This window comes from Podarcis gaigeae (assembly GCF_964106915.1).
Source record: "Podarcis gaigeae genome assembly, chromosome: 13".
Lineage (NCBI taxonomy): Eukaryota > Metazoa > Chordata > Lepidosauria > Squamata > Lacertidae > Podarcis > Podarcis gaigeae.
Genome location: NC_139689.1, coordinates 24966136 through 24977576, shown reverse-complemented (window position 1 = coordinate 24977576; position 11441 = coordinate 24966136).

Sequence of the window (11441 nt, the reverse complement as noted above, 5' to 3'; positions counted from 1 at the left end):
TACATTACTTTTTCTAATGGTCTTTCCTGAATTCTGTGGAGGAATTGTAACTTGTATTGCCTTTCTTACCAACTTGAATATTTGATTGACTGTATATATTGTATATATTTATATATCAATTGTTCATCTCCTCCCAATAAATATCAGAACTTTAAGAACACATGAAGAGCCTATCTAGTCCGGGATTGTTTTCACAGTGGCAACCAGATGCCTATGGGAAGCGTGCAAGTAGCTTATGAGAGCAACATCACTCTCCCACTCCTTATCCCCAGCAACTGATATTCAGAGCATACAGCTTCTAATCCTGGAGGTAATATAGCTGTTAAAACTAGGAGCCAGTGATCGTTTTATCCTCTGTGACTTTGCCTATTTGCTCTCCAAAGCTCCTTTTATAGACTTGTTTGTGGTGACAATCTCGGTCTTCTGGCAAATCTTCAAGCAGTCCTCTCACAGTCAGTGACTACTTTTTCCACATGTCTTCATTTGCGCAGTTGTATCTCATTTTATTTGTTCTTCAAAGTCCACTTTTTTAAATCCATTTTTTCCTTTCCCCTTCAATTCAGGTGCTTCTATAGTTGTCCTCCATTCCTCCGTCTTACCTTTAAAAAAAACAAAAAACAAAAACCTCCTCAAAGCTTGCTTCCAATCTTTCAAACAGCAGAAGGTTTAAAACTCTTGTGGCTACCGCTTTTCCTATGCCCTTCACTAGGCAACAACTGCCATCTCCAGGGAAACTAGATCAATAGAGGCGAAAGGGAATCTCGGGGTTTATGGGCAGATGACAGACCTCTTTCCCTGCAATGTTTTGCATTCCATTTCATCACTATTTGATTTACATTGTAGGCAAGGCATTTCAAGAGAGCAAGGTATTCAAATCAAATGTCATCATTCACCAATGATGAGATGGTTATGAGCTAATCACTTAACGCATGGCATCATTTCGGTCTAGTAAAAATCCTTGAACGGTTCTCTTTGTGCTTTTTAAAATTCCACAGCTGCTGAAAGACTTTCTTAGTACGCAACTGCTTGGCTTGTGCATCTGGAACCAAGCTTAAGCACTCCTTTTCATGGTTACTTAAAAATTGGAACAGCTGGGGAGGGAAGCTTGGGGGGGGGGGCTTTAAGCTTTGAAGCAAGAATTACAAAAATAGTCAGGCATTAGCACCACAGCAATGAGCCACAGTGATTTCAAATGGTCATTTTAAAATAGTGATAATGCTTGAAAAACACTGACACTGAATACATGGCTTTTGTATTTATACAGTAAATAAAGCAGGTTTATGCCATTAAATCCAAACACTCTATTTTTAAAGTAATTGCATAGCCTGTGCTTTACAGTTCACCTCATTCTAGTCTTTATGTGGATAGGGATTTTGCTCACAAGATTAATTGCTGAAACCTGTTTACAAGAAGAGGTCAGTGGTTTGGATCCTATGCACATTTATAGAACTGAACTGAAAATGTTGATTGAAGTCTATATAGGATTTAAGGCATGACTAATGCATCCCATTGCTTTCAGTGGGACCTAAATGCAACTAAGGGCTTATCGACACTTACCTTTGCTCTGCTCTTTCCAGGTACCATCCGCGCTTTAAAACTCCATTTTCCAAGTGACCCCACTTGTTTTACTCTGGAGCTTTCCCTATGAAAACCCTCTCCTTCAAGCTTAATTGGAACAAATGGCAATCCTTTGAAAACTCAAATCGACAACTGTGACAATTGAGCACCAAAGAGCAGTTTTCACAGTGAAAGCTCTGGGGCAAAAAGAAAGGAAGGAAAGCGCTTGAAAGTGGAGCTTTTAAGCACAGATAAGTGTGGATAAGCCCTTTGTCTGGATCCAACTCAACATCCATAAGAGAGGGATGTGGAAGTATGTGCTTGTGTCATAAGATCCATCCTTTTTCACAGTAAAGGTCAGCAGAATAAAGTCAGGGCTGTTTTGCAGGAATGCATCACCCTGTTGTAAAGCACATTTGTATGTACCTTGTGCGTTCTTTTGCATGTTTTCTGCCTACAGGATAATAAAATGAGTTATGCTTCCCATTTCATGTATTTGATGTAATGATAGCAAACAGATACAGGAAATCTTAGAATGCATTAAGTGATTTTCTTCCATGCAAGTTCCATGTTGAATCTTATACCACTTGCTTTGAAAGCAGGAAGCACAGCTCATGCTTCCTGTCCCCCTTTTAGCAGGTAAATTAAGCAGATATTGTTCTACATAAATGCTCCCTTGTTCTTTGTCCCATGTAAAAGGCACTACCATTGGCAAATTCCAGGCTCTGTCTAGGGATCATGGGTTTGTGCCTTAAGAAGAGCACCTCCTGGAGGGGACTGAGTGTTGCGGCTGGAACAGTTAATCTGCATTCAGAACAGGGCTATGTTGAGATAATGACTGTTATGTTTATGTAACTGTTTCCTTCAGTGCTAGGTGTGACTGGCAAAGGGACTGAGGTGCCATGCATAGATTCCACCCACACACCCATGGCTGTGATGAGAGGACCCAGGTGAACTGTTAGGAATCTACAAGTGTGCGAACACACCCACATACATTTAAATCTACTAGTCGCTTCAAAGTTCAGAAGAAAATGTTCTTTGTTTGGAAGTGAGAAAATGAAGCTGCCAGCCAAGGCCTGAGAGCCTACATAGCCACCTCCCAGTTGCATGTCTAATCAATGGTGACTGGAGGAGTACAGCCTTTAGAGTTGTGCAGAAGAGAGGATTTCAGCAGGTGCAGATTTTTTCACAGCTGTACACCTGGGCAAAATATGCAGTTCCTAAATGATAATCAAGCTCCTTGTTCACCTTTGCTTCTGGTCATCCATGCACTGATGGATCCCCATGCTAACCTACCAACTCCTGTTCACATCTGGACTTGTCAGGAATGGAAATTTCCTGGGGTCTATTTCTGGAGGCCATGCTCTGTCAACAGCTCTTTGGCAGCACACGGAGTTTGTGTCCTGCCAGGAGAGTATTATTGTATTGAGCTGAGTTGTTTAATGTCAAAAAGAGGAGGCACCTAGTTTTTACGGGCAAAGCACCCCAACAACAGACATTGATAGTTCCACTGAGACCCAACCCCAGAGGGCAGAAAGGGCGGTAAGGTGGATAGACTGTAGTGTGGCTTATTTTGGTAGCTAGATGGAAAGGAGGGAAGGGTTTCTGTCCCTTTCACAGAAGTGGGGAAAAGGGAATTTGGCCATGCCAGGACTAAGAAAAGCTGCACAATATGAAAATTTCACTCCTACATAGCTGCTTTTCATTTAATCATTGTATCTTGGAAAAGCATGGGATGCAAAAGTAATAAATATATAAACTTGGCTTTTGCACAAGACTGGATATAAAGACAATACAGAGACCACAGTTTTATCAAATTAAGTGGACAGTTGCTTTTTAAAAAAAAGTCATATACAGTGAAAGTCAAACAGTCACACGTTACTTGAAAGAGAAAAATTCTCTTTTGAAAACTGGATTGGTAAAAAGAAAGTTGAAAGGGAAAGTATACAGGGTCAGACCTCCCCAGAATTCTTGTTCATTCTTCAAAACCACAATAAACCGAAGTTCAGCCAGAATGTAGCACCAAGGCCAAGAGGACGTCAGCTTGGTTAACAAGCAAAATCAAAGAAGGTATTAGAGGAAATAAATAATAGAACCATAAAATTCTAGAGTTGGAAGGGATCCTGAGATTCATTTGGTCCAACAACTTCCCTACAAGGAAATATTACATATTTGGGACTCTTTGGTTTAGGAAAAAGGTGAATGGGGGTGGCGGAGCATGATAGAAGAGTATAAAATTATGCCTTGTGTGAAGAAAGTGGATAGAGGGGGGATTTTCCTCCCTTTCTCGTGATACTAGAACGTGATGTCATCCAGTGAAGCTGAATGTTACAAGATCCAGGAAAGGCAAAAGAAGTACTTCTTCACAGAGTGCATAGTTAAACTATGAAATCTTCTATATGATTCAGTAATGGTATAGACAAATTCATGAAGGATAAGGCTATGAGTAACTACTAACCATGATGGCTGTGCACAACATCTAGTATCAGGCATTATGTCTCTGAATGCCAGAGCACAAGCTGGGGAGCACAAGCAAGGGTAGTGCTCTTGCACTCATGTACTACTTGTAGGCTTATCATGGAAGAAGAAGAGGAGGAGTTTGGATTTGATATCCCGCTTTATCACTACCCAAAGGAGTCTCAAAGCGGCTAACATTCTCCTTTCCCTTCCTCCCCCACAACAAACACACTGTGAGGTGAGTGGGGCTGAGAGACTTCAAAGAAGTGTGACTGGCCCAAGGTCACCCAGCAGCTGCATGTGGAGGAGCGGAGACGCGAACCCGGTTCCCCAGATTATGAGTCCACTGCTCTTAACCACTACATCACACTGGGTCATAGGTTGGTCACTAAAAACAGAATACTGGACAGATGAGTCTTTCATCTAATCCAGCAGGGTCCTTCATATATTCTTATGTTCCTTTTGAAGAACTTTTGTTGGAAACCAAGACTCCTGGCTCCTGGCTGTAGCTAAAATGAATATACAGTATATTGGGGTCAGTGGGAAGAGCCATGAGCTGGGAATTCTGATTCCTAACTTCTATAGCAACATCTTTTGAGTTGTGTGAATATGTTTTAGAACTGCAGGAAAGGCACAAAACTTTGAATCAGCCCATCTGACATTTCAACTTTGGGCATCTACTGATTAGAGTTTGGAACAGAAGTCAGACCAGATGTTACCCAGATGTTGCATGACATGCAGTGGTCAGAAGCAGTGCCTGATTTTTTTGGGGGGGTGGGAGGAGGAAGGCCAAATATATTATGTCCATCTGAAAGTCTATTGTGTAACCTGCCCCAGTTCATTTATAGAGGTGGTTAAGCCATGGCTCACCAGTTCTTGAGGCTCAGAAAGGTACATGATTGAAGGCACTCTTCTCTTCTATCATCACTCTGGCACTTAGAAATGGACTTGAAATCTTTTGACCTATACTCTAAGCATGCAAGTGGGCACATGGAATGCTTTGTCTCTCATGCCTGGACCTGTTCTGGAGGCATCTTCCTCCAATCTGTCCTCTAACCATCAATCTCATCCTAGTGAGTAAACAAATTAAGCAGGCAGGCAAAGAGAGGCGGCTGCTCGGAAGTCTTTGCGGGTAGATGGCTGCATGCCTGACCTTTCCCTCCGCCAAGCCCAGGTGCTGCTAATGTGGTGTCAAGTATTAATTACCTTCCAAATGAGGCCAGGAGGGTCAGGCTATCTCCCTGCAGCTGGTTTCTCCCAGAGTGAGAGGGAAGCTGAGCAGAAAGGACAGAGGAGAACCCTTCTGGAGGGCAGAATTTGCAGTTTGAGTTGTAGATTGATTTGTTGGTATAATGTGTTAAAGAGGCAATAAACTCCATAAAGCTTACTATCAAGACAGTTATCCCAATAGGCATTCCATATGTGCCATTTGTCATGTGTATTCCTGTCTTGTTAAGAGTGTAACCATAACCAGGGGTCATAGAATCATAGAATTGTAGAGCTGGAAGGGATCCCAAGGGTCATCAAGTCCAACCCCCTGCAATGCAGGAATCTCAACTCAAGCATCCGTGACAGATGGCCATCCAACCTCTGCTTAAAAACCTCCAAGGAAGGAGAGTCCACCACCTCTCATGGGAGTCTGTTCCACTGTCAAATAGCTCTTACTGTCAGAATGTTCTTCTTGATGTTTAGTCGGAATCTCCTTTCTTGTAACTTGAAGCCTTTAGTTCAAGTCCTAGCTTCTGGTGCAGGAGAAAACAAGCTTGCTCCATCCTCCATGTGACAGCCCTTAGGTCAGGGCAGCCCTTGGCAACATTTGACCTTGACAGAGCCTAGTCCCTCCTTCCCAAATCCTGGTGCCTTGCTTATCCAGCTTTGGGAAGACAGCACGAGGGTGGCAGGGGTGTGTGTCAAATTTTGACCTTGCTGCCCCCTCCTGAGCAAAGTTATAGTGTGCAGCTCGTGGGTACCATTTCGAAGTACTTTTGTGGCCTATTTGGTACGAATAGTTGTACTGCCCTGCTTTAGATATTTTAAGGTGTCTATCAGATCTCCTCTCAGGACTCATCTACACCACTGCAAATACCTTATAAATGTGTTTAAAGTGCAATATACAAATGTGACCCTAGATGGTGACAGTGAACTATGCAAAACTCAAATGTATTTTTCAAAACTTTTTTTAAAAAGTATTTTCACGGGGGTTTTCTATGTGTGTAGATTCCATCTCAGTCTCCTCTAGACTCTACATGAGTCCTAGAATGTGTTTTCACTGCTGTGGCTCAACCTTGAAATATTTATTAATATAAATAAAGGAGGCTTCTGGAGCATGTGTAGAGTGTACATGTGCTAGCATGCAAGGAAAACCTGTCTACAAATTGCAGGAATGTAGATCATTTCCTGTGACCTTTCAGCATGCAGAAGATGTGGCATCAATAGCTATGGAGCAGTGGTGGTACAAGAGGAAAAATGATGGGGGCACAGGCAGGGCCAATTTGCAAGGCCCACCCTAAACATATTCTCTGAAGTAAGTTCTATTGGTTTGAGCTGAGTCTTCAATAAGAATGCTTAGGTCTGCAGCTTTAATTTAATCTATTATTAATGTATTAATTGCATGTGGAAAATGCTTTTCCTTCAAGTAACCATAGGTATTCGGTAGTGGTGGGGAGGTGAGCTACTTGTTGGGGGTTGCTGCCCTTGCCTCCCCTTCGTGCTGCCTTGGCCAGTGGGGAACCTGTATGGCTCATGAAATCCTGCTGATCATGTGAGATTCCTCTCTGGGCTTCTTCTTTTTTTAAAAAAAAACCTTGCCTTGTTAGATTAGAAATAAAACCAGTAACCCTGTAAGTGTATACACAGTGCTCTTTCTGGTAATAAATAAATAAACAAATTAGGTCCTGCTATTCATATATTGGTAAAAGCATTGTGGGTTCCGGTGCAAAATGGCTGCCGTGGACAGAGAAAATAGAGGTGTTGCCAATCGGTGTCGGTGAGAACTATCACAAAAAAGACCTAGGTGCACATAAATAAGAAATAAAGAACAAATCTAATATTTAAAAATAGATTCAACCGTAAAACTAGTAGGAACATGTGCAGCAATAAAATATCAAACCGCATGCAATAATCAGCCTAAAAAAAAACCCAACACGAGGAGCATCTTCAGTGACTCACTCAAACGGCCTGGCACTGGCAAGTCTCCTTTTTTATGTAAGAGGCTTGCAGTGTTGTGACAACTACAGAGTTAAAAACAAAGCAACCTGGGCATCAGGGCAGGTCCAAGACATTTTGCTGCCTGAGGTGGAACAGCAAATGGCACCCATCTCTGGTCAAGTCAAGAGTCATAGTGTCCTAAACTGGCACCTGAGGCAGAAAATCCCACAAATGCCTGTCCCTGGGAATATAAGAATAGCAATAATAATAAATTAAAATGTAACAATTTTCTGCCCTTCTATCAGAGGTGGTTTTAGGGTAGAGTGACTGGTTTGGCTGCAGGGGGCGCCACAACAATATTGTAGAATGGAGTGTGAGAGCCCAAAGTCTGCCTTCTCTTCCATTATGCTCAAAGTCAGCTTCCTGAGACGAGCATCTCACTCGACCTAACAGCAGGGCTGATACAGGTAGGCATTCTAACATAACATTGTACCCAAAAGAGACAGATGAGTTTACTCTGCAGTCCCGACTCCTGTTTCCAGTGATAATTAAAACAATACATGAAGTGAATTCAGCCGGGCATTTTACCACGTTTTGCATGACAACCTAGGTGTGTGCATGCCTAGCTGTCAATACATTTTGCTAATGGAGGCAGAATGAGAAATGGATCCCCCAGTGCAATGCAAGGTATACAGTGGTACCTCGGGTTAAGTACTTAATTCGTTCCGGAGGTCCGTAGTTAACCTGAAACTGTTCTTAACCTGAAGCACCACTTTAGCTAATGGGGCCTCCTGCTGCTGCCGCGCCGCCGGAGCACAATTTCTGTTCTCATCCTGAAGCAAAGTTCTTAACCTGAAGCACTATTTCTGGGTTAGCAGAGTCTGTAACCTGAAGCGTATGTAACCTGAGGTACCACTGTATAGCACCCAAGATCAGTCAGGTTCATTTAGGACCTGAGGCAGAAGAAACCATTACATATTGATAAAGTGGAGCTGGTTGTGAGGGGGAAATGGATTGCGAAAGATTTTAACAGAGTATTGCTGCTTTGGTTGAATAGTCATTGTGTTTATCCACTATACATTTGAGGTTTGCAAAGGAAACCAAGACTTTATCTTTTACAATTCCTGACGTTTCAGATCTACTGGTTTACTTCTTTTTTTATTTAAACCCACGTTAACTAAGAATAATAGTTTATGCATATGATGACATGAATGGCAACTTTTCCAACAATCTCACAAGATCTTTTTGCATTGCTATAAATGCCTACAGACCTGCCCCCCCATAATTTAAATACCAACATCATTGATTTATTAATCACCTTCTAAAGAAGCATCTCAAGGCAAGCCACACAAGATAATTAAAACAGTTAAAAACTCAAAATACAGCCAAAAAAAAAAAAAAGCAAGTCTAAAACCATAACAGAGTAGACACATGTGGCAAAGATCCATTCATCCAACTAAATGTGGGTTAGCTTCCTCATGGGTTGCGCAAGAATGATCCTCAGGGTCCCTTCCAACTCTACAATTATATGATTCTATGAACTACCCAATGCCAGGCTGGCCTCATGAGGAAGCTAGCTGGTATTTTTCCCAGCCCTTGCTAAATTCATGAATTTGTGAGTTTGCTCAAATCCTAACACTTCACTAAATGTAAAGATTATGCGTGGCCTGCCCCCCACCCTAAATTCATATTGGTATATATCCCTCCCCTGATAATAAGATACATGAGTATGCAAGCCAAATGTTGCCATTTCCTGGGAATGTCCAGATTCCTAATCCTTTGGTTGGGGCCTGAATTCCTGAAGTCAATCAATTGTTGCTCTTAATCCCTAGCAGAGTAGCAAATGACTAATTAGCTGTATGCCCAATCTGTCAGTTTTGCTGGCTTTCTATTCTCACCAGGGCCTGCAAAGAGGCAATCTTTGCCTTGTACGGCCAAGGTTTCCTGTGTGGGTACCACTGAGGCCCCTGTTGGGTACCGCAGAAGGCATCCCTGTCCCATTGCAGAGGAGATAGCGACATTCTTCCCAGTGACGTCTCCAGGAGCTGTGAGAAGGAATGAAACGGCCAAGGGGCAGCACAGAGCAATGAGGGTGGAGGGGAAAGAGGTATAAATAGATGTGTTGGGCTGTAAATAGTCCCCCTCTGTGGCCATGCTGAGTGAAGGCCTGATGACAGAAGGACGTTCAGCAACACTCCAGACGTAGGCCCAAGCAGCTGTTGCTTGGGGGCTACCCTTGGGGATAGCAGAGAGCAGGGCATTCATAGCTTCCAGTTGTACCTATTTGATTGGAATGGCATTTGCTTTCTCACTGTATGTACCAGCTGCTGCTTTGTACTCAGTTCATGTGTACTGCTGGAACATAGCCACTAAATGCTTTAATTATGACTGATAGAATTTGCCTTGAGTGTGGCCTGTGCAATGGAGTCTGCAGAAGACCCTGTGTGCTGACAGTATTCTTCCCTGAGAACAGTGCTGTTGCTGACATATTACTGGCTCAAGAGAGGTGTTTTGTCCTAGGGGAGAGGAAGCACTTGATAGCTGCTTAGTAACTACCCAATACACTCCTCAACAGGACTTCGTTTCTAAAATAAGAGGGGTTAGGGCAGGAATTGCAATCATGGTATCCTCCAGATGTGGAATCGAGTCCTTGACCATTGGCTACACTGACTGGGTTGATAGCTTTGATAGTACAAAACATCTGGAGGGCTACCTTTATGTTAGGAGTGGGGGAGAAATTTGATTCACATTTTAAGGCAAATTCAAGGTCTAAACCACAGAGCCTAGGGCTTGCCAATCAGAGGGTCAGCAGTTCAAATCCCTGTGACAGGGTGAGCTCCCATTGCCCGGTCCCTGCTCCTGCAAACCTAGCAGTTCGAAAGCACGCAAAGTGCAAGTAGATAAATAGGTACCGCTTCGGCGGGAAGGTATAAATGGTGTTTCCGTGCGCTGCTCTGGTTCACCATGCTGGCCACATGACCCGGAAGCTGTACGCCATTTCCCTCGGCCAGTAAAGTGAGATGGGTGCCGCAACCCCAGAGTCATCCGCAACTGGACCTAATGGTCAGGGGTCCCTTTACCTTTACCTAATTTGCACTTTGTGAAACAACACAGGAACAGGGACATTGCTGCTCTTAGAAATTCTCTGTATTTTGCAGTTCAACTCTCCAGCCAACTGATGTGTACAAAAATGCATAGACTAGGGGAAAGTGTACATAAAAATGCATATATTAGTGAAAATAACATAGAAAAATGCATTATATTAGGGAAAATCACCTTGCAATAATGTATACAAAGCTGCATGCAAGTGTGTGTATGTATATTAAAAGAAATTCACACTAAAATGCTATGAATTTTCATAAGGACTTAAAACAACAACCATGAACTAATTTGGAAATGTGAGTCACTGAAATTAAGTTTGGAAGAATGAGAAACCGAGATATTGGCAGATTCAGCCGTTCCTAGTTAGGGCTTAGGTTTTCCTGGAAAAAACACCTGCAATTATTAATATGCTTAATAAGGACCACTAGTGTACATAGTACTTTACAGAAAATACATAGGCAAAAATTAACATTTTAAGCCCCCAAGGAGCTGCAAATATAAAATAATAATGAAAATCTATTTTTAAAATAATATGCTCTATTCTAAAACTCTTTCCATTACTTCCACATATAGAGGAAGATTACTGTAAATCATTACTTTGGATTTTTTCATATGCAGGACCCCTTTGGGAGCTGCGCTTAGGACACCAAACCTATCCGCTGCACATGTCCTTGGAGTGTGCAGTGCCATGGACTTCATGCCCCAACATGCCCCTCTGGTCCCCTCAAGGCTGGGACAGGTGGCAGGATTAGTTGCTAATGAGCGCTTACATAATGGGGTCAGGTGCGAGGCCCCCGTGGGGCCACCAGCTCATTGAACAGCAGCTCTGTCCTTATCTGGGTCTCTCGTGGCACCTGGGCTGCCACTCCCAACCCATGACGGAATGAATTAGCACCTCTCTTCTCCCTCCCATCCCTGGGCAGCAGCTGCACCTGACACGCCTCTCATTCTATAATCACTGTGCTAAATATAATGCAACTGACAGAGTCCTCAGTAGAGGGTCAATGGGATGTGTTCAAAGCCAACATGGCACCCCACCCCACTGTTCCTTTTGCATTCCCAGCACAGATGAGACATATAAGTCAGTTAGAGCTAGAACCTGAAGGAAAATCTGTAAGGCAATCTTGATAACAATGTTGACCCACTGTGGAGCAGGGGCAGGGTTGGAAATAATAATA